This window comes from Eumetopias jubatus, unplaced genomic scaffold, assembly GCF_037043125.1.
Source record: "Eumetopias jubatus isolate StellerSeaLion01/CBP00866 unplaced genomic scaffold, mEumJub1_p1.0 scaffold_2, whole genome shotgun sequence".
Classification (NCBI taxonomy): domain Eukaryota; kingdom Metazoa; phylum Chordata; class Mammalia; order Carnivora; family Otariidae; genus Eumetopias; species Eumetopias jubatus.
In genome coordinates, this window is record NW_028274808.1 from 52,208,739 (window position 1) to 52,235,095 (window position 26,357).

Consider the following 26,357-nt stretch of genomic DNA (forward strand, 5'->3'; position numbering starts at 1 on the left):
AGGGGGCGGGACGCGGACGTTCTGGGGGCGGGGCGAAGGAGTTCCGGTAGGTGAGGGAGCGCGGACGCCCCGGGGAAGAGGTCGGAGGTCTCCGGAACTAAAGCCGGTGGAGAAAAGGGTATGGGTTCATTCGCTTGAGCAAGTGCCTGTACTAAATGGTTATAGTAAACCCTTTCTAAGAGTGGCTGCCACAGGGCAAGCGCTCGGTAGGGTTACCTGTATCATTCTCAGTATTGATTACTAAATGCCAAGCATGGTGCTTTCTGGAAATAAAACATGAACTCTGCCCTCGGTTAGCTCACAGTCTCATGAGGAAAGAGACATGTAAACAACAGCCCTTAGGGCCGTCAGCTTTTTAAAACTGCGTGTATGAGGAGTTTGAGAAACTCACCTGGAGGGGAAGACTTTGCACTGTGGTGCTCTGCCCTCTGAGATAGAGCAGTAGGTAAAGTAGATACATATCTATCTATGGGACCCCAAATTAAGACGATAACTAAATGTGGCAAAAAATTGGTCTCTAACATGATGTCTTCAACAAGACTAAGTTGTTTTGTTTCTTCTTTTATAAAATGCACTCTAGAACTCTGCCTTTATCGTAATCATCTCCTTATCCATACCAACACCTAGCAAAATAATTTGAGTATGGTATGGGCTCTATAGCCATCTGTGAATTTTAACTGAAGTGTCTCGGTCTCCAGGGGAGTTCTAATGAACTTCTGGCAATGAGAATCTTAGACAGATAGGAAGGACATCTTGCACAGGTGACTGACTCTCCAGTGAACTTAAGGTGATGGTATTGATAGAAGTCTTAGCCCCCACAAGCAGAACATAAAGGAAGCAGCCAGGTGCCACGAAACGCCGTGTAAAGGACTAGATTCCTGTTCTAGATGAATTTGCCCTTTAACGAGGAGTCTAGACAAACAAGGTTAGCTTCTCTAGTTTCATAAAAATCAGAAAAAAAGAGACAAAAGAATAGTTACCGCTATTAGTGAATACCCAGGAGCTGGGCGGAATAAGGAGATGCAAAATTAATGGAAATTTTATAGCTAAGTCAGGGATCCCATAAATTGTGCCATGGAAAACAGGGAGTTGGACTTGCCAAAATTAGAAAGGCAGGATCACCCAAGTCTTTGGATAATTAGCTGATCTGTCCAATGAGACCAGAGAAAATAGAAGGTAGTTACATAAGTGTGGACAATAGTGAATTGAAAAAAAAGTCAAAATTTGCAAGCACCGCATTTGTTGGTATATGATTGTAGGAACAGGGTTTTATTTCTTGGATGGTCAGAAGGATTGAGACAAGTTTGCAACACTGTTGCCATCTCTAGGTGATAGATGGTCAGAACTAAACTGAGATTGTTAAGTGTGGCAGTGAATGGCAAGGAATGGTTGTGCCTTGTAATTTGGTGAGCTGCCTTTCCTGGAAATGTTCAATCAGAGGCTGCACAAGAATCCTATAGAAGGTATTTTGCATTTGGGTGAATGCAGGATAGACTAATAGTGTCCTAGGTTTGTTCCAACTCCAGCATTTCTTGTGCCTATGAAAAATCTATGAAGATTATCTATTGAAAAAAACTACTGTCAAGTGTGGGATTTTAGAAAAATGTGTAGAATTCTATTTATATGTTTTAAGTTGTCAGCTGGGAATGAATATTGTGCTTTTAAAAATAAGGTGATTCAGTTTAAGACATTCAGTCTTATTCTTCAGTCTCTTTCTTGGCAGACCCTCTCAGAGTAGTGCTTCTCAACCTTTAATGTGCATGTGAATCATCTGAGGATCTTATTAAGATGCCGTTTCTGGTTCAGCAGGTCTGGGATAGGGCCAGAAATTCTACATTTCTAACAAGCTTCCAAGGATGTGGGTGCTGATGATCTACAGACCTTACTTTGCTCAGCAGACCATCAAACAACCAAAGGTATAAATGAACTTGGGATTAAAGTATACTTTTTTCTTCTTTTCAAGAAAAGTTCTGTATGAAGAACACCTTTAGTTAAGGTTGATTGATGCTTTCAATATACTTCAAAGACCTGAACCTAGAAGGTTCAGAGATCTGACTTGGGTCTGACCTAGTCCCCTACCTTCAAGCAAGCAAAGACCAAGATCAGAGACAGATGATTGCTACTTCTTTTCTTTAGCTCTGGCAAATCACAATCAATCCCCTGCCCCCCTGCCACTCCACACATAGACAATTATAAAAGCTAGTTACACATTCTGTACAGTTGCAAAAAGGAATTCTCATATGTTGTACTACATCTTTATACTATATGTCAGATACAGCACTAAAATTTGTATCTATAAAAGAAATAGAACTGAATCTTGCCAGTTAAACTTAGCTCATTCCTAAGAGGCACCAGGCCAGTACAATGCAGGAACAAAAAAAGGCAGAAAACATAATAGAGTCTAAATTCTGCTACCTGCTTGCAGTGTGATCTTGGACAAGTCATTCACCCTTTTTGATATCACTGATCCAATCTATGAAAAAAGGATGATCACTGAAATTATTTCCAGGTCTGAAGGACTCTCATAAAATTAATCAGAAAAGCATAAGTCAGTGATATGAGCATTAAAGGGAATATAATATAACATTTAAGAGCTTGGATTCTGAAGCCAGACTTCCTGGGTTCAAATCTTAGCTCTGTCACTTACTAGCTTTGGTAACCTGCTGTGTATTTTGGGAAGATTACTTTACCTCCCCCTTCCTCTATTAAGAGGAATAATGAAATGATACATGTCAAGTGCTTAAAATGGCATCTGGCACATAGAAAGCACTCAATACAGTACTCAATAAAGCACTGTTATAATTTTAAAGGAAATAGAGGTTAGAATGATTATTTCAACAGATATTTATTGTTTCAGACATTGTGCTCACTGCTGGAGTTACAAAGGTGAACAAAACATCATGACCCCTATCCTCATTGAGTTTGCAGAGAAGACAGACGTTAATCACATACATAAATATAAAATTAGACCTGAGATAAATGCTGGAGAGAGAAAGACATGAGGCTAGGACAGAATATAAGAGGGGATTTAACTTAGGAGAATTCAAGAAATCTTCCACAAGGAAGTGAGAACTGTACAGCATGTAGGAGGCCAAAGGCGCATTGTCCTCTCCAAACTGAACCCAGAGAGTCTGGAACTTGAACAAACTGGGGAGACTAACATCCGTAAGCAGTCAGTGGCCAATGTCTTCATCATCTGTGACCACTTGTACCCCGTCAGCAGCTACTCATCACCTGACACCACTCTCAGCTTTGCTTATGCCACAGGCCCGGGACACAGCAAGGCCCTGACTGTCCCCTCAAGAACGTACAGCAGCATGGTTGACTATGACCTGCTGGTGAAGAAGCTCTGTGCCTGGGACAACTTCAACATGGTCACCTATGACATCAGGCTGTTCAAACATGAAAACCCTCTCATATCAGGAAAGGCACCAGGAGATGATGCTTAGGGCTCCTGAGGGGAGAGCCAGCCAGCCAAAGCCCCTGCAGCTTTTCTCTGCTTTTTAAGCTTTCATTATTAATCCAGAACTATGTGCATCATCACCATATCTGACTGTGTGGAGCCAGCAATTGGGGGATTTAGACAGTTTCACAATAGATATTCTTTTCTTCTGTCAGCTTTTAAAGGGCTATTTAACCAAAATAGTTCAAGTTTTGTGGTGATGCTGGGCAAAAGCTGTAATGCATAGTAGTCTCTTCATGAAACCCCCAAGGCTTTTTATAACAGGCCCTCACTGGCTAAAGAAGGTATATTTGGGGGATAAGAGTTTGGGCAAAACAGCTTGCCCCATGTGGCATCCAGTGTCATTCCCTGGATTCCATGGGTCATTCTCTGGATTCCAGGGTCATTCCCAACATTCCATGTTGCATGGTTACCATAAGCCACAATAAAAAGCAGCACTTCTATAAGAGGAACAGCTCTCTGGCCAGTACTGAACATACGTATAGTTGGCTTCTAATGCTTTACATAGTGTCCAGAGGGTATTACATAACCTTTGCCCTGTGAAATAAAGTGATCTTATATACCATCCTTGGGGAAAAAAAAAAAAGGAAGTGAGAAGTAAATTAAAACATAGCCTATTCCAGGACTTGATATGGCTGAATGCAGAGTAAGGTAAAGTGAGGCTACAGAACTAAGTAAGAGGCCAGTTCTTATAAGGCCTTGTGGGTCATAACAAGGATTTGGGTCTTTGTCTCAAGAGCTATGGGAAGCCATTGAAGAATTTTTAAGTAGGGGAGGAACACACATTATAGTTTTTAAAAGGTCCCTATGGCTGTTGTATGGAAAGAATAGATTGAAGGGGGAAAGGTGTTTGTAGGGAGTCCAATTAGCAGGCAATTGTAGTTAAGGTGAGAAATGAAGGTGGTTGTCAAAGTGATGATTAGTTTTTGGATTCAAGAGACTTTTAGAAGGTAAGGTCAATAGGAATTGATGATAACCTGGATATTTGGGAGTTGAGAGAAAGTTGTCAAGGAAATCTCAAAATTTCTGTAACTGTAACAGTGGCATTTGGAGGTAAGAATAAAGCTCAGTTTTAGACATGATATGATTGAGGTGTCTTTGAGTATGAGCATCATCAGTTAAACATAGGAGTCCAGAGCTCAGGGGACAGGTTTGGGCTAGAGATGAAAACTGGGAATCATGGGGCACCTGGGTGGCTCAGTCAAGCTAAGTGTCTGCCTTCAGCTCAGGTCATGGTCTCAGGATCCTGGGATAGAGCCCTGCATTGGGCTCCCCACTTAGTGGGGAGTCTGCTTCTCCCTCTCTGCCCCTCCCCCTTGCTCATGCTTTCTCTCTCTCTTTCAGTAAATAAAATCTTAAAAAAAAATTGGGAATCATGCAAATATAGATGTTAAATAAAGCTATGGACAATGATGTGTGCACCCAGAAGGAGTGTGGAATGAGAACAGCGGAAGGCCAGGCTTTGAGGAAGTCTAACATTTAATAGCCAGAAGAGAAGAATGAGAATCTTAGGAGAGATGGAAGGAACTGCTTCAGAGATAGGAGAAGAAACAGGAGGGAAATATTTCAGAGAATGATGAAGTGGTCAACAGTGTTGAAAGCAGCCAGAGATCAAGTATCAATACTGACGATTCTGTGTAGCAATGAACCAGTGTCATTGCTTCTGAAAGTCTCCTTTGTAGACTAGGTGATAAAAAAAAAAAAAAAAGAAAGAAAAGAGTAGGAAGAGGGAATTTAGAGTGCTGCAAAACAAAAGAGATTTTGAAAAAATCAAGGAACACGTATTTCCTTCCCCAGTTTCCTCCTCCACACACACCAAAAGGAGAACTATCATTTTAAAGGGCACTTTGCCACACTGAGAGCAAGTGGTATTCCTGAAGTAGGAGTCTTAAAAACTACCCCTTAGCCAAGAGCCTGTCCATGAAATTAATAAACAAAAATAGTCTTCATCTATACGAGGCTTCTATAAGAAGAAAACAGCGAGAATGGAAACATTTCAGATGATGAAAATCCACCCCTGCAAAAACAACCAAAAACAGAAGAAAACTATAGGTAATACTCCACATCAAATTAATTATTTGGTGATGTGGAGGGGACAAAATAACTTGAATCAGAAATTCTGACTAACAGAAACACACACAAAAAAAAAGTTGATTGAACACAAGAAAGAAATGGAAAACAGCAAAACCATATCAGAAATGAGGACAAAATTACAAGGTGGCCAAAGGAGTATATTCAAATTAAAAGTTAAAAGGAGATTTTGAAAAAAGCTAACCAAATAACTAAGAGCATGAAAATGAGATAAAGAAAGAACTTTAATAACAGGGTCAGCTGTTGAAATGGAAGAGAGAAGGGGCGCCTGGGTGGTTCAGTCAGCTGAGCTTCTGATGCTTGGTTTCAGCTCCGGTTGTGATCTCAGGGGTCATGGAATCGAGCCCCACATCAGGCTCCCAGTCAGTGGGGAGTCTGCTTGAGATTCTCTTCCTCTCCTCCTGCCCCTCCCCTTCTTGCACACACTCTCACATGAGTGTGTACACGTGCGCTTTCTTAAATAAATAAATCTTAAAAAAAATGGAGAGGCAAAGAAGATCCTACAGAGATATATAAAACTGGAGTTCCTGAAGAAGAAAAACGTAATAATAGAACAGAACTAACATTTACAACTATTACCCAAGAAAATTTCCCAGAAATAAGAGTATCTGATTCTACATATTTTAAAAGTCTATCAAGTACCTGGGAAAACTGAGCCACAACAATCAACTCCAAGACATATTCTAGCAAAATTATTAGACTTTCTCAAAGAGAAAAATCCCCAAGCAAAATAATAATAAATGTAAACAAGTTAATAACTAATTTTTTACAATAGTAAGGGCAAAAGAATTAGGTCAATATCAATGTAGAAAGCAAGGCAACCATAGAGCAACAATTTTTAAGAAACTCAAGGAAAGAGAATATGAATCAAGAATTTTATATCCAGTCGAGTTATCCTTCAAGTGTCAAGTCTATAGAAAATGAGTTTTAAACAATTCACAACCATGAGCCTTTCCTGAGAAATCTAGCAGAGGACAAGCTTCATCCTATCAGGAAATGACTGGGAAAACTTTGTGAAAAGGGATAGTAAGTGGGGCGCCTGGGTGGCTCAGTTGGTTGAGTGGCTGACTCCTGGTTTCAGCTCAGGTCATGATCTCAGTTCATGATCTCAGGGTCGTGAGATCAAGCCCCACAATGGGCTCCACACTCTAGTGGTGAGTCTGCTGGAGATTCTCTCTCTTCCTCTGTTCCTCCCCCCTAAAATAAATAAATAAATATTTTTAAAAATGGATAGCAAACATTTCATATATGTAATTGCAAACAGATACTTTCCTTGGTGCATTGCATATCAAATAAAAATCTTGAAAATGGGTTGTGGGTCCTCTTTTAGATGACAGCTTTAGATGAAGAGGGAGGTTGTAGGATATGTGTGAAATAAACCAGGGGGAAAGATTCTCACTTAAGATGTTCTGAGGCAGTTAGGGCCAGTTCATTTGAAACATTTTACCCTTTTACTTTTGGGGGTAGAAATATCACAAATCTGAGTCAAAAGAACTTTTTCGGTTCCTGTGATACAAACTCATGGGGACTCTCCTAACTTTGGTCTGAATGTGCTGTTTATCCACCCTCTAGTTTCTGCATTTTGGTCCAAATGTTCTAAGTATGTTTGATTTTTGTCTGTGTGAACTGTGACAGGGATAAAGTTGGGCAAGTTACTTTCTAAGTGTTTTCCTCCCTTCTGTTTATCATATGACCTAGGGTGTTATATTAAAAATTCCATAATTTAGGGGCACCTGGGTGGCTCAGTCGGTTAAGCATCTGCCTTCGGCTCAGGTCATGATCCTGGAGTCCCAGGATCAAGCCCTGCATTGGGCTCCCTGCTCAGCGGGAAGTCTGCTTCTCCATCTGTCCCTCACCCCGCCTGTGCTCACTCTCTCTCTCTCTCAAATAAATAAAATCTTTAAAAAAATAATTCCATAATTTAGAGAACGCTTTACTACTTTCCAGGTCTTTCACAAACATCTCATTTTGATTTTGATTTCAAGGATGCTAATGGTAAAATTTATTTTTAAGATCTCGGTTTATGCGTTTTTGGCACTGTTTAAGCCAACCCATCCTAACTTCCCTCACAACCTCCTTCCACTATCACCCACCTCAAGGAAAATTTGGATCAAGGGTACTTAATGACAAGAGGGGGTGTAAAATCCAGACATGAAAAATTACAGCTATTGCTTATCAGAAATCAAAACAAGCAACCAAAGCTTAAGTGGCAACTAGTTTTAAGTGTCTGCAAATAAAATTGGGGGAAGTTGGGACAGCATTAATACCACAAGGAGACAATAACAAGGAAATTAGGTGGCAGATTAAGGACATAACAAGCTGCTTTTTTTTTTTAACACACTATTCTTGCTGAGCACTTTAGGGCATACAAAGATAAACAATACAGAACCTATGGAGCTCCTGTTCTAGGGAGGAAATGAATACGTGCAAACTTAACTCTAAGGCAAGGCAGATTGTGTTAAATATTTTCAAGTGGCACAAAGTGCTGTAAAAGCATCAGAAGAAAAAAAAAATTCCTCTTCCCAGGTCAGCATCACCCAGGAACTTGTTAGAAATGCAAATTCTCATGCCCCCGCACTAGCCCTCCCGAGACAGAAACTAGGAGCCCTGCAAATAATGTTGATGCCAAAGTGGGAGAATCACTGATGTCAGATATTTATACCCAGTAATATGGCTTCTAGGGAGTCTGGAAGGAAATGTTACCAATTTCATGCAAATATTTGTGTCCCAACGTGTCTTTTGCAGCCTAAGATGTGAGATGAAAAATTGAAAACAATGTAAGTCCCCAACAATAGGGGAATTATTAATCGCTGTAGTTATGTGTCAGTTAAGACGCCAGCCACATTTACCATCCTCACTAAAGGACACTGCTCAGCTAAGAGTGGGAGAAGCCCCATCTCTACCCTCTGAACCACTTCGCCAGGCCAGAGCTGATTGGATGAGGTATGCAGCCACGCCATGCCACTAGTCTATGCCAGTGAAAAGCTGGCCATGCATGGGAGGACAGTGATCAGCTGAACTAGTCGGTCTTCCTCTTGGCAGTCTGGGCTAGGAAGTAGAAAGAAGCTAGGTCGTAGAGATAGGCATGCAAAGTATGTTTTTAAAGTTTTGTTTGTGATGATCCCACTTTGAAAGGAAGGAAAGGTCAGGAGAGGGAGAGAAGTTTCAGTGAGAGAAGAAATTTTTACAGAATGTGGTTATAATTATCTCTCCCTGGTGAAAGAGAAGTAAAAGTCACACTGACGCCTGGTAGCTGTTTTTTGTTGTTTATTTTCTATGCATTTAGAATGAAAGTAAAAATAAATCTACCCTATGCCCCAGCAATTCTACTTCTAGGTATTTACTCAGGAGAAGTGAAAACATTTTTACAAAAACACTTGTACAAGATTGTTCATTGAGGCTTTATTCATAATAGCTAAAAACTAGAAGCAGCCCCTGTGATCAGCACCTGGCAAATGGATAAATAAATTGGCACATTCCTACAGTGGAATACTACTCAGCAGTAAAGACAAACTACTGATACACACAATGACATTTAATGGGCTTGGCAAACCATGGCCTATGGGCCTGGCTACCTGTGTTTGTAAACAAGTTTTATTGGAACAGCCAGCCCCACTCGTTTATCTTTTGTTGGGCTGTTTTCTGGCTACATCAGCAGAGTTGAGTAGTTTCAAGAGATTGTCTGGTTCCAAAGGCTAAAAAAGTTACTACCTAAAAATATTAAGAGAAAATTTCCTGTCCCCTGAATTAATCTCAAAAACATGGTCCTCAGTGAAAGAAGTATATACTCTATGATTCCATTTTATATGAAATTCTAGAAGGGCAAAACAAATCTAGGTGTGAAAAAATCAGAATAGCTGTTGTCTCTGGGAGAGCGGAGCACACATTGGCTGGGAAGGGTCACAAGGAAATTTTCAGGGGTGATGATGATGTCATAGATTTTGATAACCATTTGGGCTACACAGTTCAATGCCTTTTTTGGGGGGAACTCAGAGGTGTACTCTTAATGATTTGCATATTTTTTGTGTAGACGTGGAAAAAACTTAACAAACATTGAAACTTAAGTAACAACATTTATGCTGAACTATTTAGGGGAACATATTCTGATGTCTGCAATTTACTTTGAAATGCCCCCCAAATAGGTGGGATTAATGGGTAGAGAGAGGATAGATGTGTGAATGTGTGACATAGCAAGTGTAGTAAAATCTCGGTGGATGTTCACTATAATATTCTTCCAGCTTCACTTCATGCTGGAAATTTTTCATAATGGAATGTTGGGGACAAAAAAACAACACTGTCAATGTTTAAGATCAGATATTGAGGGTTTTTTCATTTACATAAATACAAGGACTCAAAGATAATATTGTACCAACCTCTAAATAAGGTAGAGTAACAAATCCAATAGTAAATAGACCCTCACTCCTCTTACAGGGTTTTATGGAGAAATGACCCATGAAAAACAATTCCCTGCTTCTACCAGAACAAACTTGCTGGACGTGGATGGCCCCATCTAGATGGCCGAGAGCTGGAAGTTGCACCCTGTGATCATGAAGGAAGTTGCTGTGGTCCGTGTATCCTTTCTGTTCAGATGATGCTCACATATATACCCCAACATTTGACTTTTTCTTGGATGGTTATCCAGTACAGGCAAGTTTTGACTGAAGAAGGCTCACCCACATTGCCTCTGCTTTCAGCCATAGCCTCCTGAATGGAGGGAGTGAGATGAATGTCCTAACGATGTTAAGGTCCTGTCATGGGATCATAACCAAGAGAATGAGTGTCATTGTCATCTCCGTTCTCAAACCCTTAATGTAAAGTGTTCTCAATTTGGTTGAAAGTCAGGTAATTTGAATGATCCAGACCAGAAACCATTCTGTACGACAGAAGCAGCAAGATGACATACAAAGAGGAGGAATACTGAGATGGTGAGGGGTGAGGCTTGTTAAGGTGGGGCATCATTGGGAATATTCATAGCTCCTGTTGATGTGCTGGAGCTGCTCTGGTTCTGAGCAATTCTCATTCCTTCACTTCCTGCGAGGTCCAATTATTTGTCTTTTTTTTCTCCCTTGGTCAATTTAGCTGAGAACCCTCTTTCCTTATTACCTGGTGGTCTCCTCATAATACACTTCCTATTATTTGAGGTAACCCAAAGGAGTGTTGGTTCTCATCACCAAAAAAAAAAAAAGGAAAGAAAAAAATAACACACATGGGGAAATGCTTACCAAGTTATACCCACATCTGGTCATCCATAGTTGATGTAATTTCAGTAGGTTTTTTTAAGATTTTATTTATTTATTTGACAGACAGAGAGAGCACAAGCAGGGGGAGCAGCAGAGAGCAGAAGAAGGAGAAGCAGGCTCCCCACTGAGCAGAGAGCCTGACAGGGGGCTCCTGGGATCATGACCTGAGCCGAAGGCAGACACTTAACTGATTGAGCCACCCAGGCACCCCATAATTTCAGTAATTTAAAAAATATGTACCAAGGGGCATCTGGGTGGCTCAGTCGCTCTGTGCTCAGCGTGGAGTCTGCTTCAGATTCTCTCTCCCTCTCTGTCCCTCTCTCTCTCAAATAAATTAATAAATTAATCAATTAATAAAAGCTTAATGTACTGAATAAAAGCCTAAAAGGCAATAATACCTTCATCATTAAGGTCATTTCTTGTTAGATTTATTGTTATTTTTTGATCTTCCAAATGCTTTTTAAGGTTTTCTCCTGATTATGATTCATATGTTCCTGCTTCTTCACACACCTGATGACTTTTTTATGCCATGACAAGAATTCTGTGTTATATTATTGGGTGTTGGAGGATTTGTATTCCTTTAAATATTTCGTTCTGAGGTAGGTAAGGTTTTTTGGGAAAAATTTGATCTTTTCAAGACTTTCTTTTAATTTTTCTTAGGTGGGCACCCACCAGTCTTTTAGTTTAGGTGTAGTCTGTCTGGTCCCGTGACTGAGGTAAAACTCTTCTGAGGATTCTATTTAATGCTCCATGTGTTCGGAGTTCTTCCTGCTCAGGAAACAGAGGTTATTCTTGGCCCTGCATAAGCTCTGGGGATTTTTCTGCCTGTTTTTCTTGAGTAGTTCCTTCCAAGTCATTTCTGTACATGGGTCCCTTGCTCAATGCTCACTGGAAGACTGGAGGCATCCCCGCTGATGGTATGTGGAGCCCTTGGTATAGTTATCTTTTCTCCAAACACAGCCCTGTGGATTCTCGCTACCTTGATCTGTGTCTCCTCAGCTCTGTGAGACCTCTGGGTTCTGTTGCCCACCTGCCCCCCCCCCCCCGCCAGGTGCAGCCTGGAAACTCTCCAGGCAGGAAACAAGGTCAATCAGAGGGCTCACATCCTTTATGTCCCATCTCTGGGGGGGGGGGGGGAAGGGGCGCAGGGCAAGGGCACAGTTCTTCACTGCCTACCGCTCAATGTCTGAAAACCAGTGTTTTGTATCTTTTGTCCAGTTTTGTGTTGTTCTACATGAATGGATAGATCCAGTCCCTGTTACTCCATTATGGCTGGAAGCAGACATTCCTAATACTTTCTAAATGTTTCAAGTTTTCTACAATTTGTGTACCAGCTATGTATACCCACAAAAGTCAAGTCTTTAAAAACCAAAATTGTCCTATACAGTAGCAAGCAAGTTAGAACCATGGAAGTTTTAAGCCAACATACCAGATTTTACCTTCAAATCAATTATTCACTAGTGAAGACAGATATGCCTAAAATGGCATAAAGCAGAAATGAGATATGTGCTCTGGATGACTTTTATTACAAAAACAAAACAAAAACAAAAATAAAAAAAACAAAAACTACCCACCACCACCACTGCCACCAAAACCAAACTGTAAACATTTCAAAGAGCATTCTGAATTTCCATAGAACTGTATGTTGTGTTGGTTGAGGTACGGGAGTCTGGAAGCAGGCTGACAGAAATAGCTTGGTTTTCTCATTTATTTAAAGCTAATTCTGCCGTGGAACTTCACCGTGGGCCCTGCTCCACCCTTCCTCCACCAGCCTTTGGGGATATTTCTCCTGAGGAGGACCGACACAGCCCAGGGAGTCTGTTTTTGTCAGTTATCAGGGAAGCTGCGTCTAATATAAACTCCCTGAATGTGCCAATCCAGTGGCTGTTACCCAAAGAATGGAAGACTCATCCCCTCCCTGGAGGGGTGTCTCCTGCAGTCCCACCGAAGCCTGCCTCCGGCCACATGAGGAACACAGGTTGAGAAGCAACTTCCCATTCTCAGATCCAAGACACCAGAAATGGGTGCTTGGTATGATGTCTTGCTGAGATTTATCTACCCATTCCCTGGCTGGGGGTAGGGGAATCTATTTTGCTATGTCGTCGGGAGAATGTATCAGTGAGCCAAGAGCTGTGCGAAAGGAAAGCTCTATTGATCCCGGTCCAGAAATGCCTTCTGCCTCCCTGGCAGCAGGGCTAGCCTGAGACTCTTCCTCTGTTTATACTTCCTCTCAGAATGTTAGGGCTTCAAGCTTTAGCCTTCACAAAATCTGTAAAGCTCAACAGTAGAAAATCACATCCAGAGATCAAATTCACACAATGATGTCAAAAGACACATTCAGCATTCTCCTGAGGCAGAAACATGGGCATGGGAACCCCTGGGAATGACATCCAGCTGACTGCAGTTGGGGGCCCACATGGACACCATTGCTCCTAACACACACTGCCTCTTCCTGGCAGCTCTGCCCTGCCACCAGTCACTTCCCATTCCCAAAGCTTTGATTCCCGTGATGTCCCAGCCCCTGCTTCCAAATTTGTCTCCTTTAAGCCTCTGGCTCCCACTTCTTGATCCTGGTTTGACTCTTTTTGTTGTTGTTGTTGTTTTCTGGCCCCAGTCTCTTGATTGCCTCACCTGTCCCAGACGTTCAGACACCGTGACCACCTTTCTAGGTCCATTTTTGGCTGCCCTGCCTGGCATTGGCCTATGACACAACTCTATGGAAATTCCTAGATATCTGAGGGGGAGCTCTGAAGAAGTTAACATGGCTTTGAAACTCCCTTCTGATAAAAATGACAACTGAGGTCAAGCCAGCCATCTATGGCCTTGGTTTTTAGATTCATCCAAGATGTTGCATGTATCGACAGTCTGTACCTTTTAAATTGCTGAGCAGGATTCCAAAATACAGGTGTATTACTGTTTTAACCATTCATCTGTTGAAGGATGTCTGGGCTATTTTCATTTTTGGACCATCACTATAAACATCCCTGTACAGGTTTTCATGTGAACATAAATATCCATTATCCTTGAGATAAATGCCCAAGAGCACAACTGCTGAGTCATCACGTAATTGCACGTTTGGATTTGTAAGAAACTGACAAAATGTTTCCCAGAGTAGCTGCACCATTTCACTTTCCCATCCGCAATGTATGAGTGGTCTCACTTCCCGTCATCCTCCCCAGCATTTGGCGTTGTCACTATGTTTTGGTATAGTGCTATCATGTGGTTTTAGTTTGCATTTCCCTGATGGCTAATGATGTTGAACATCTTTTCATGTGTTTATTGACCACCTGTCTATCCTCTTTGCAGAAATGTCTGTTTGGGTCTTTTGCCCATATTTAACCACTTCTGAAAAGTTAACTCTCTAGAAAGTCCAGAGATACGAATCACAAAGCCCTAGGAAGCACCGTTTTACATTTGTTAGCAGCTTGTTGGGGGTTAAGGAGGCGGTCAGGAAGATATATATTGTGCCCTGCCCTCCAACTTCTTCCTCCATAAGACAATTAAAGATACACTAAACTGATGGGGTCCAGGTTTTAAGATACCAGTTGGACCACATTTTCTAGTGTTCAGGGTCAGCATGCATGGTGAAAGTCCCGTGTCCTACATGGATGTGGCTTTCTTTCTGGTGGCAGAAGGAACAGCCTGAGCCAGGGTTGTCTCTCTGGGGTGGGCTTGCCCATCTTGCTTTCTCTGTCTTCCTCTCTACATGTGTGCATGTGGCAGCCTTGTAGATCTTCAGTCAGCTGGGGAAGGGGTTACACTTAAGGCAGAGAAGAAGCCTCACCTAGAGGCAGGGGCACCAATCTTCTTGACCAGACATGGGGCCCTGGGGTAAACACCACACTCCCAGGTAATAATGAAGTGCAGTTAGAAGAACCTCATTTGGTACTATCAGGATCTTGCCTGGGCCACTTCCTTTTCCATGGAGCTGTTGATTCTTCGAAGTCAAACTCAGCATGGGGAAGCCAAAGCCAGTGAGTGATAAAAGAAGTATCTACTGAAGAGATTTGGCTTCTAATGGGGGATGAGGTTGACAAACCCTATTCCTCTGTGTTCCCAGGCTGGGTGAGTCCTAACTCTTCTACTGTCTTCCCAGAGTGAGGACGTTATGATACCTTGCTAAGGTCACCAGTAACCTCCTTCCAAACCCTAAGGCCTTCCCCAGCTCTCACTGCACTCCCTCTCTGTCACTACCTGACATTCACTAAGCACTTTCTCTATCATATTCTGCTTTCCCCACATTTTATTTTCTCCCCCTGCCCTACCATTTCTCCCTCCTCCGAATGTCTAACATTAGCTATCACCTCAGGTCCTTGTTTGGTCTCCTCTTCTCCCCACAGCCTCATTCCCTTCTAGGGCTCATTCTTTCTCAGGATTTTAGCCGCCTCTCCTTTTAGATGCTACCCAAGGGGACTTCCCTCCTGGACTTCCGGCTTCTTTCATGTCTGCTGCAGCTCTTTGCCTTGCCATCAGTATGCCTCCATTGCTCTTTCTTCCTGGTTTCCTGTTCCTAATACTGGCAAATCCAAGCTAACTACGGATTTATAAGTGATAAAGAAGTAGTAGTAACTGATGTAATAGTTGTGATCATGATTCTGTGTTTAACCCAGTCATCGAATGCCTTAGCTAAGACCCAAGTATTTTTCATCCTAAACTTTTCTTCTCCTTAGGCCAGGGAACCTATATGATTTTACCCTTTGTCTATATAACAAAACCCAGATGAATGTTGAGTTCAAAACAAGAGGGCATGTGGGAGTTTTCCATTTGGACAAGAATTGCCTTTGGTGTAGTTCCAAGCGTTGTCTCCAGCTTTTTCTAAGAATAAGGGCTAAGGGGGGGAGGGGTGTCTAGTGGGTGGGAAGGGAGGGATGCTAGGGTATCAGCTGAACTAGTGCTGAACTTGGCATATTTTTACACTCAGATAATGCAGGAAGGAGGACTGGATGGTAGGGAAGGGGATTGAAGAAGAAATTTCCATTGTACAAGAGAGCTATGCTAGCTAGCTACATAGGGGCTCCATTGAGCAAGGAGTATTAACTCTCTTTAACAGAGTAATCTAGGGGTTGATTTCTATGACATCTCTTAAGTCTCTCTGGTTGTGCAGCTAAATAGGTTTTCTTTTTCTTGCCTTGTTTCCCGAAATCCATCAGCTTTTGCTTACCTTTACCTCAGTGAGCCCCAGGGATCTGGTAAAGGCAGAATGTCTGTTCCAGGGGAGAAGGAAGGCAACAAGGGACCATATCTAATCACATCCTTATGTAGGAAAAGTAAAGCACAGGGTAGGCGGTGACTCTCCTGCACGACTTAGTGACTTCACAGACAGAGCCAAATCTAAACACACACAAATTGCTCCTGAAATTGTAGCCTTTGAAACAATGATTTCTGGCCGTTAGACTTTATGACTTTTTATCCTTATTAGTTGGTTCTAACTCTGAGATGGGGAGGTGACAAACATTAAGTTTTCTTTCTAGGCCTCAACCTCCATAATATATTTGTAGAAAACATAAGCAAATGTTCAAACCCACAAAAACCCAGCTTTGAGCAATTGATCTTCCAGCTTACTATATTTACTTTTTGTTATTTTAATTTTATTTTTAGAATGTATTGCTTCCTTCATCAGGAAAACTTGAGGCGGCATGCAAAAATACATGGGCCACAGATATTTTAAAAATATGAAGAAATCCGGTCAAAGGGAGAAAATATAGGTAGGAAAAATAAGGTAAGTCAAGGGTAAAGTTAGTTTATAGAAATATGTACCATAAGCATGAGCTAAAGTTCCAAAGTGGCCTTGAGCTTGTAGCAACCAGCACAAAAAGGAAAATATTATATAATGCTAAATGATAATAATAGCGGCTAGCATTTATTGAGTGTTACTATGTGGTGTCAAAGATAAACAAAGATGGACAATATTTAAAGTGGTTGGGACAGACTTTAATCAGTAATATGTGCGCTAGGGCAATAGGTAAAAGGGTCTATCCAACATGAACTGAACTCAGCTTTGACTTGTACAGAGGGGACTAGACATTTTAAAGGGAGAATGAGAGCATAGGGAGGAGGGTTAGAGAGGTCTCAACAGAGTCAGGCAAGTGAAAAATCACGAAAAGCAGGAAGGGGTTTGGCCCATGTGAAACCCATCTGGGTTCGCTAACTGGGGTGTACCCAAGTTAGGCTCCTCCCCTCCCACAGAGGCTGGAAGACAGGGCCCTATCTTCAGGTGTTGCCTGAAACAAACAGTAAATTCTTTTGGCAGCTTTGAGTTTTCTTTAAGAGGGGGGCTAGGATCATCCAGGAGATGCAGACTTGAGTTGTTAGAAACTGTTAATATTTTGTTCACGTCTTTGTAGGCCAAGGTTGAAGCCCAGTGGATGAGAGGGCTCAGGGGAACCTGGCTACAGGTTGGTCAAGGAGAGAATCTTTGTCAGAAGCAGGCATTGTTCTACATTTTTTTACATATATTATTCCATTTACTGTTCACAAAATCCCTGCGAGGTGGATGATGTTGTTGTCCCCACTTTACAGATGAGAAAACTGAGGTGCAGAGATATTAACAAGTTTATATGGACAGTAAGGGCCAAGAATTAAATCCAGGCATCCTGACAGCACAGCTGAAACTAATATTTTAATAATTAATTATTGGCATTATAAGGATAGGGCTGCCTCTGTGGATTTGGGGTCTCACCTAAAAGGTGAGATTATTTACTGCATCAGTCACCAGAGAATAGAATCCTGTCTCTCAGAGGAAACAGAAGAGGGGCAGAGAAACTTCAGGAACATTGTCCAGGGGATTCAGCTCTCTTGGCCTATTCAAAAAGTTGGCAAACTCTTGATTAGGGAGCTTGTGTGGGGGTGGGGTGGCCCATAAGAAGAAGAGGTCCTCTGCATGGAGCCAGGCCAGGAACCAAGAAAGGAGGGCTTCAGGTATGGTGTCTGGAGGCCATGCCAATCTACTAGGACTAGAGCTGAAATAGCTCAGATCATGTGCAGAAGGCAGTGGCGAGGGACAGAACATGGGGGCTCAGGTCTTTGTATTTTATTGTCTGATGGTTATTTGTTTCCCTTTCACTCTTACCTGACATTTAGTAAGGACATTTGGAAAGCAAATCTGGGGACGGTCCCTCACCAAGTAGGAGAATCAGGTGGGAGTGGAAAAAGCCCACTTGGGAGTCTAGGCTCTAAGCAGAGCTGATTTTCCAGAGGCATATATGTTTTCTTGAAGTCATCCAACATCATTTTGTGATTCTAGCCTCTTGGTTCACAGTCTATAAGGGAACAGCTACTCCCAGAAAACAAACAGAAAATGAAAAACTTCCCCAGTGTTTTCCTTCCTTCTCTCTGTTGATGTTTATGTATTTCCAGGCAGAGGGCAAGACACAGCAGATTTTCTGTATTCCTAGTACAGCTTCTAAAATTCCTCCCTCCTCCCCACCCCCAAAAAGGGTGCCTGGGTGGCTCAATTGATTAAGTGTCTGACTCCTGATTTTGGCTCAGGTCATGATCGTGAGACTGAGCCCTGCATTGGGCTCCCTGCTGGTTGTAGAGCCTGCTTAAGATTCTCCCACCTGCCCCCCGCTTTCTCTCTCTCTAAAAATAATAAAATAAAATAAAATAAAATAAATAAATAAAATAAAATAAAATAAATAAAATAAAATTCCTCCCCTAATGCCCAAGGCCCTTCCTCTTCAGAAGAATATAGATGAGGAGAGTTTACATAATAAGATGAGAATATAATTCAAAGAGAGTTGAGGGGTTTTCAGTGTACATATAAATATTGTTAACTATTATTACTTCGTAGTGTACAATTTTCCTAAGCATTGTGTCATGTGTCCTTTAGAAGGAGCCTCCTAAACCTCTGCCCCTCTTTGTGCAGGAGACCAGACCAGCTCCCATTGACCGGAAGCCTCGCAGGCTGCAGTCTGGGCTGACAATGCGACACTTGAGTTAGATTAATGCTCCCTTTCCAACATCTGAGGAAGGGGTACAGAAGGGATCTGAGAAGCAGCTCTGTCCCAGGTAGCCCCATGATGTTTACCAAAGATTCTGGGGCTCCCCTTCCCCTGTATATGTCTCCCCTGTGCCCATTTGCAAGCCTCACATTTCTGCCATCCCTGTGTATGTGGATGGGAGGTAGGAAGGGAGGTTCTTTTCCTAAAGGTGCTGCATCAATGTATGTGCTTCCTTGGCTTGATATATATCAAGTGAGGGGTTGGCATGTGGGTCTGCCCCATTCGAGAAGTTATTAGAAGAGGACTCTGAGTTTATTTGAATGAATATGCCCCCAAACCCACTCTGCACCAGACAAAAGAATCTCTCCAAAGGATGGAGAATGACTCAAGGCAAGGAAATAGCTGGAGATCTACTCTCAGAGCTCTGTTAGTCAAAAAATTTTAGGGGGACCCAGGCCACCTGGACTTCTTTTCTACTCTGCCCACGTCTGGCGTAGGGAGGATGAAGAATTCCACTCTCAGTCCCATGGTGATCTCTCCCTTCTTGTGGCACTGAAGGGAGGAAATCAGGTCAGGTGTGAGAGGAGAGTAAGCAAAAGAAGGGGCCAGAAAGAAGAAAGCTAGGTTGAAAGATGAACAGGGCACAGAGGAAGGATGGCTCCTCTGTTGGCTTTAGAAGAGTGTGTCTAAACAGGCCTCTGTAGCCCTTGACTGGATGCCTGGGTCCAGGGACTCATAGGTGGCGCACTGGGGCCTCCTGGTAGTAGGGTATCATGCGCACGTGTGTCTGTGTGTCTGTGTGTCTGTGTGTGGCCAGCAAGTGTGAACTTGATAGCAGTTCACCCAGTTAACTATGGGGATTATTTGCAATAGCCTCTCATTCAGCTTCAACTGCCAGGGACCAAGGCAGTCCAAACTTCTCTTTACAAGTTAAGGAGAAAAGAGGACCCAGAATCACAAATCCCCAACTGCAGATACACATTGGCACAGGGGAAGAATCTCAAATTCTGGACTCATATTCCCCAAGGGCAGATTTTCCACATATCTGAAAAGGGTTTTCTATGTTGCCTTTGATGAACTAGGTTAGCAAAGCAGATCAACTCACTTTAGAAAGGATTTCAGTTTAAAATAATAAGCACCTCCCACATCCTTTCCTTAGAACTCAAGCTCTCTTCAAACAGCTAAATCCTCTGCAAGCTAAAGATTACCAGTCAGTTTAATGGGAGTTTTGGAAAAGAGCTTTGGAAAGGAATGGGTGGGAGGGGCTTTCTATGTCTTTCCTGGTAGATGAGTCTTCGTAAGGCTGAAGAGCTTCCTATTTTATATAATTGGCAACTGATCATTTCTAAAGTATTGGCTTAGGACTCAAAATAATCCATTAATGAATCTCCTGTATGGAATGCACAAATGTTCCCAGAAGAAGAGGCTGAGATGATGTGGGGGTGATTAAGGAATCAAAGGGAGGTCCCTTGACTCACCGGCTAGAGTTGCCTTCCTCTGATGTGTTCTTGCTGGCCGAAATAAGCTTGCACTCAAGGAGCCTAGGCCAGAGGGGAGGTGCCCAAAAAGGGCAAGTGTAGAAACTTGTGGGCTTAAAAGTGTGGAGGGGGTGGGGGAGGAGGAAAAGGGAGGGAATGGAGAGAATGGGGTTGCAGAAGGAGATCAATCAAATGGCTGATTGTTGAGAACATCCATCTCTCCTCCCAGAGTCCTAGACATACCTCCCAGAGTCCTAGACATATAATCTCTCTCTCTCTCTCTTCTCAGAGGAGTCCCACATGGAAAGGGCTGATGGATTCCTTTCAAGTAGTGTTTCTGTCCTCCCAGATGACACCTTGGAAAATTAGAACATGTTCAAACATACAGAGAAGACTAGAGATTAATATCATGAGGCTCACGGAATTACCACCCCCTTTGCCAAATATGCTTGGGGAAAGTTTTCCCTAATGCCCTTTGGATGCAGTTGCATTTGACAGCTCCTCCCTCTTTCTCCAGGTCCTCCCCACCCCCCCCCCGCCGCTTCCTGTGCCCACCTTCTCTCCCACCCTCCAGTAAAGAGCCTGAAATGAGTATGGTTGTATTCAGTTTTATATTTAGAAGCCCTAAGGAATTATACTAAGGAAGCAAGAAGAAGCCATTTGGTTGGTTGTCAGTGGGTCTTGTTTGAAGGCAACTTGCCCCAGGGATTCATTTGCAGAATTTCTAGCACCCAGGTATTGGGGGAAAGAAAGTGTTGCATCCAGAAAATCTAACCCAGAAGTTTTCTGTTTCTTCCCACCCCTCACCCCCCAACACTTTTAGCACTGAATTTTCTCCCTAGATTCTCAGCTTATCTGCTTTGGGTTTTCCCCTTTCTGGCCCCTATCCCAACCTTTGATTTCTAGGCTTTATTCAGGCTCCACAAGTAAGTAGTGACATCTCTATGATGCTCCCTACATGGGGAAGTGTGTGTCAGGATATCAAGAGGCAGGTAGTTGATGCCTGGAGGGCCCACTCACTTACCTCCTCATTTCCCCTGTAAAGTCTCTTCCACTCCTGGGGGTGGGGGGGGGGTCTCCGGCTGCTGCCGAGAAGCCTTTTGTTGGGTCAGAGGAAACACTCTGCTCACACTGATGCCAATAAGCCCCCAGAATTTTCCACTCCACGATTATTTGTCCCTCCCTGACCGTGAATAAAGGAAAAGCCACACGCAGACACATGTTATTAAAATGAACTGTTTATATTATCTCAGTTGAGTCAATACATTATAATGTATTAAAATGGAAAGGTACAAAATTGAAATAAATACTTTCTGATTCATGTATAAATCTTTTTTTTTTTGTCAAGATGACTTTTATCGTCAGTACATGTCACAAGAAAACATTTAAAATGACACTAAAACAATCATTTAAATCATGGTGCATGGAGGAAAAAGGTAAAGAAAACAACTTTTGGCTTGTTTTGGCATGAGACCTTGATACAATTTGGGTTCCCCAAAACCATGTGAAGGGTGGTAAAATAGAAATGCTCAAAACTGACTTAAAAAAATAAACAGGCTTTACAAAACCCCTCTTTTTGATAAACCCAGCCACTTCTCTACATGGTCTGCACTTACAGTAGATACATTCATTATTGTCCACGGGAAGACAGCAACTGCCTTTCGTTTTAAAGAGCTTGGTGGAGAGGCTGACGAAATACGGTGCAGCTGAAGGTGAGTAGAATGTTCAGGAGAACACAAAGTCTAGATGGTCTTCAGGAATGGCACTGAGGATGATGGGGTGTGGAGGGTCTCTGGAACAAGAGGTGGAGGGGAGGGTGCGTGAGGAGTCCAGATCTGAAGCAAAGCCAAGTCTGAAGGACAGCCACGGTTGTCAGCAGTGTAAGTGTAGTGTGGGGAATCTCTCCCCGTCTGAGCAGTTCTGGGTTTGTTCTTAGCCTGGGTACGTTTCTGTTTCAGCAGAGGCTAACCCAGTGCTTTGGAGACGGGGCTGGGACTCTTTTCAGGCACAGCAGCACTGGGGAGACAGGGACAGGTGTAGGGGTTAACAATGAATGCCAACAAAGGGGCTTTCTCTTCTGGTTCTGACTGCTTCTGAGGTGGTTGTTAAGGCAATAAGGACTTTAGCAAACTAGAAGTTAAGGGCAGCTAAATTCAGCCAGATTGAAGGTAAACAAAAGGTGAGAAGGACTCCTTTTCTCCTCAGCTACCTTTCACCCCAAGCACAGGAGGCCTCAGCTCCCGAAGCTCTGAATTTACAGTACGCAGTAGCGGAGGGCGTGCCCTTTGGAAGGCTCCATGGAAAAGAAGACTTATCCCTGACTTGGGGCATTTTATTCTCCAGACTCTCTTTCTTGAAGTTCTTTCAGGAGGGCAGGCTATGCTCACCCAGCTATTGAGTGAAAAGTGGAAGCACCAAGGTTTGTGCAGTTAGGTTAAGTCCTTGGCTATAGACTGTCTATGGCCCATCTCAATGGCCTTGAACACCATATGTCCTAGAAAGGCAGGCCTGACATTCACATGCTTCAAGGAGACCTATGTTCACCTGGAGAACAGGACTAGCCTTTCAAGGTTCAGGAATATTTCCCCTGTGTCTGATCAAATGACAGTTACAAAGTCCATAGAAGTATGAGATCCTTGGAAGGTTTGTGAGCCCATGGGTGGCGGGTTCTTAGGGGAGTAATAGAAGCTCCTTTGAAGTCACTCACAGAGAGATGTACAGAATACTGAACAAAACAGATGTGAGAATCTTTTCCTTTCTTCTTATTCTGGAGTAAAGGAGATGGACCGTGAAATGCTGTGGGAAGGATAAACCTTGAGAGCTGCCTGCCGTTCTGAGCATCTTCTGGCAAGATGCTGGGTGTTCGGACTACTAAGACCCTGAAATTCAAGAACTGGCTCTCAAGCAGTTGCTAAAAGGTACAACCACTTACTCCAGCAAATGAACCACATGTGGTCTCAGTGAACAACACAGATATCCCCTCATCCTGTAGAATGAGATTACAGTCTGATGCAAGGGCCTGAGGATGTGATGTCCTGGACCCAATGGTTGTGCTCTAATTACTGAAGGCCACCTCCACCGGGGGCATTAGTGGGACAAGATGTTCAGAAAGAGAAATGCTGGTTGTAATGGCCAGCCATCGGGGGACTAGTGCTCTGCCTGACCTTTCTCTGGTAGAAGCTGTCTTGTTTTGGTCCTAAGAAAAGTGGGCAACATTTCATCCAGGAATCCAAGGACCATGACAAATCTATAATGAAGCAAACGTGATCATCAAGCTGTGGGAGTCCAGATGAAACAAGATTGGCCATGAGTTGATCATTACTGAAGTCGATTGGTAGGTCTGTAGGGCTTCACTGAATAATTTGACTCTAATATGTGCTTAAATATATGGTTTGAAATTACCCACAATACAAAACAATTCCTCTTGGAGATTATCTAGCTTAATCCTTCATTTTAAAGGCAGAACCCCGTGGCTAAGTGCCCAAAGTCACATGGGGAGTTAATGCAGAGCCAATATTAGAACCCAGCGCTCTTTCTGCAGGGATTAGGATATTTTAGTTGGCTTTAATGCTTGAACAAGTGTCATATTCTTCAGCTCTGCTCTTACTACCTTGAAAAGCAGGTGGCTGTTTTCAAAACTCCTGCCAATTAGCCTTAACATATTAACGACAGAAGTACTTTTCTCTTACAAAGCCCCAGAGGGGCGTTTTCTTTGAAGACTCTCTTCAGCCCCAACATTTCAAAGGGAGACCTCCGCCTTAAGGTTGGATAGCTCAAAGCAGTCACTGTAGCCACTTCTTCTCAGGGGAACCACCACCAAGAAGGACAATGAATGTCCTTCCTGGGCCCCTGGCAGCATTCAGTTTCCTCTAGAACCTGATTGAAGGCTGGTGGGGGGAGGGGAGCATCACATTTATTACAGGGGTAGGGTTGGAAAAGGCAGGAATGGTAGCCATTTAAAGGAATACATTTCTATAAAAATCTTCAACTCAGGGTACTTGATCTCTTTAGAGAAACAGCGCTATAATCTAATTGGAGCCAAAGATATCTCTCCTTCGAATAAGAATAAGACCTTTAAATACTGGAGGCTGGGAGAAAGGAAGGCAGGACTCACTGGACCCTTCTCAGTGATGACACTGATAGGGAACCAAGGGGCTTCAGTAGCAAACCGCAGACTTTATTTTGCAAATTAAAATATAAACATTCTAGATACATCCTTATAAGCTTATGGGGACAAACCTCAAAGAGTCCTCCCAAAGGAAAAGAGACCAGATAAACCAGGTGCTTCTAAGCTCCTATAAAGGGGAAGGCGAGGTCAGAAAACCTCTAGAAGAATGACACCCAAGGAAGTCCCTGGGCCCACCATTTTGCACAAGGAAAACACACTTGTTTCTGGTAGCTTGGTTGAGAGAAAAGTTAGCAGAGAGGGGCACCTGGCTGGCTCGGTTGGTGGAGCATGCAACTCTTGATCTCAGAGTTGTGAGTTCAAGCCCCATGCTGGACAAAGAGCTTACTTAAAAAAATAAAGAAAATAAGTTAGCCGAGAGAAGTGCATATTAAAAAAAAAAAAAAAAAAAACAGATTATGAAGACTTGCTGAGGTTAAGAAGTTGTGGACTTCCTGAAACACATAGCCAAAAGCAACCGTAAAAAGTTTTTCTGGAGAGATCAAATGCCCTGGGAATGGAAAAGATCCAAGAAAGTCAGAAAGGCTGGACAAGAGATGGGGTGGCTGGGTGGATGGACAGATTACTCTGATTTTTTAGAAAAATCTGTTCTAGCAAGAGACTTAGTAAGGCAGTTTATAGATTAAGATTCTGCTGTTTCTGACTCTCATTGTTCTTCCTTGCTCCTCAAAAATAGAGGTAAATAAGATATCAGCTCATTTCTCATTCAAAATCCTAACTCTCTTGACTTACAGAGGGATAGACTTGGAGAGGGAGTGTGTATTAAGTGTGAGTTCACATTGCCTGTCATCATGAAAAAATAAACTCTTCTCTCCCAGAGACTTATATAAAGCATGATATTCTGGGAAATACCTGAATTCACAAATTAAAAGAGAGACTCTCAGCTACTGGTTGTAAGTCAGAAGAGGGACGAAAGAGCATTTCAATGTGGGATCTGATTCTGGCTCTGCGAATTTCTAGCTGCATTTCTTTGGGAAAATTACTTCACCTTTCTATGGGTTTCAATCTCCTCATCTGTACAGGGAGGAGATTGGGCCTCGCTGGCATTCATAATCTGTGGATCTAGAGTACTGATTATTCATCTGGAATAGATATGAGGAAGGGGCTGAATTCTAGGATCAAGACGTTCTCTACTAGCTTTGCCTCAAATGGAACAAATTTATTCTTAGGGATGGTGAATAAATTTTCTAACAGGTTCCTGGGACTCCTGGCTAATGTCATGTTGGGAGGGGGTTTGGGGGAGAGAAGTTCAACCCCTGCACAAGGTCAGCATGTTCATGCTGCTCCATCTGGCAAATTCTGGCCTTGAAACAGCCAGGCAGGAAAAGAGTAGTACCGGCCACATCTCTGTGGAATCCTGCCCCTTCGCATTCAACCTTACTCTGAGGAAAAGTAGCAAGTGCTATTCAAACCTAATAAAAATTTCAATATATTTTGAAAGATGTCCACTACCAATTGTCAGTAATGAGATCAATCCTCACAGTCACATACATTGCAGCAGGTTGAAATGCCCATGACAAGATGCTTATGAAGTATTTGAGCTCTGAGGTCTTCCCTCTGAAGAGTGAGAAAAGCAATATTCATTTTCTACATGGTCGGCTGTCAGGTTTGACATTTCACTGCTGAGCCAAGAAGCCCCGAAGACCTTAGAGGACTGGCTTCGTCTCCAGATCTGAGGAGGAAGGGAAGGCCCATTTGGAGACAGGTTGCATCTGTCTGCCAAGAAACCAGTGTCTGCAAAACCACAAATACTGGAAATACAGGTGCTTCTAATACAACTATGTATGCTGGTTCCTAGCAGTGGGAGTGGGGTATCTGTCAGAGTTTTGGGTAGAAAAAATAGAAGATGGCAAACTCCTTGTATGCCCTGGAGAAAACAAGCCCATGGATTCTTATTGGATTCAAGAAAAGGTAAGACTTGAGGGGACAGAAGCTCGATGGCATTCGCCAGAAATA

The 26,357-nt window shown here is 42.7% G+C and overlaps 1 long non-coding RNA gene across 2 annotated transcripts; it reads left to right on the forward strand.

Annotated features, from left to right (window-relative positions):
- Nucleotides 1-48: 48 nt before the first annotated feature.
- On the forward strand, nucleotides 49-21,498 carry LOC114217540 (uncharacterized). 2 transcript variants are annotated; one of them, XR_003610990.2, is made up of 5 exons: nucleotides 49-118; nucleotides 1,810-1,916; nucleotides 9,986-10,119; nucleotides 16,393-16,513; nucleotides 20,505-21,498. It is a non-coding gene; the product is annotated as an uncharacterized LOC114217540 (long non-coding RNA). The 2 variants fall into 2 exon arrangements; XR_003610989.1 differs by lacking the exons at nucleotides 16,393-16,513; nucleotides 20,505-21,498 and having other exon boundaries at nucleotides 9,986-10,474.
- The last annotated feature ends 4,859 nt before the right edge of the window (nucleotides 21,499-26,357 follow it).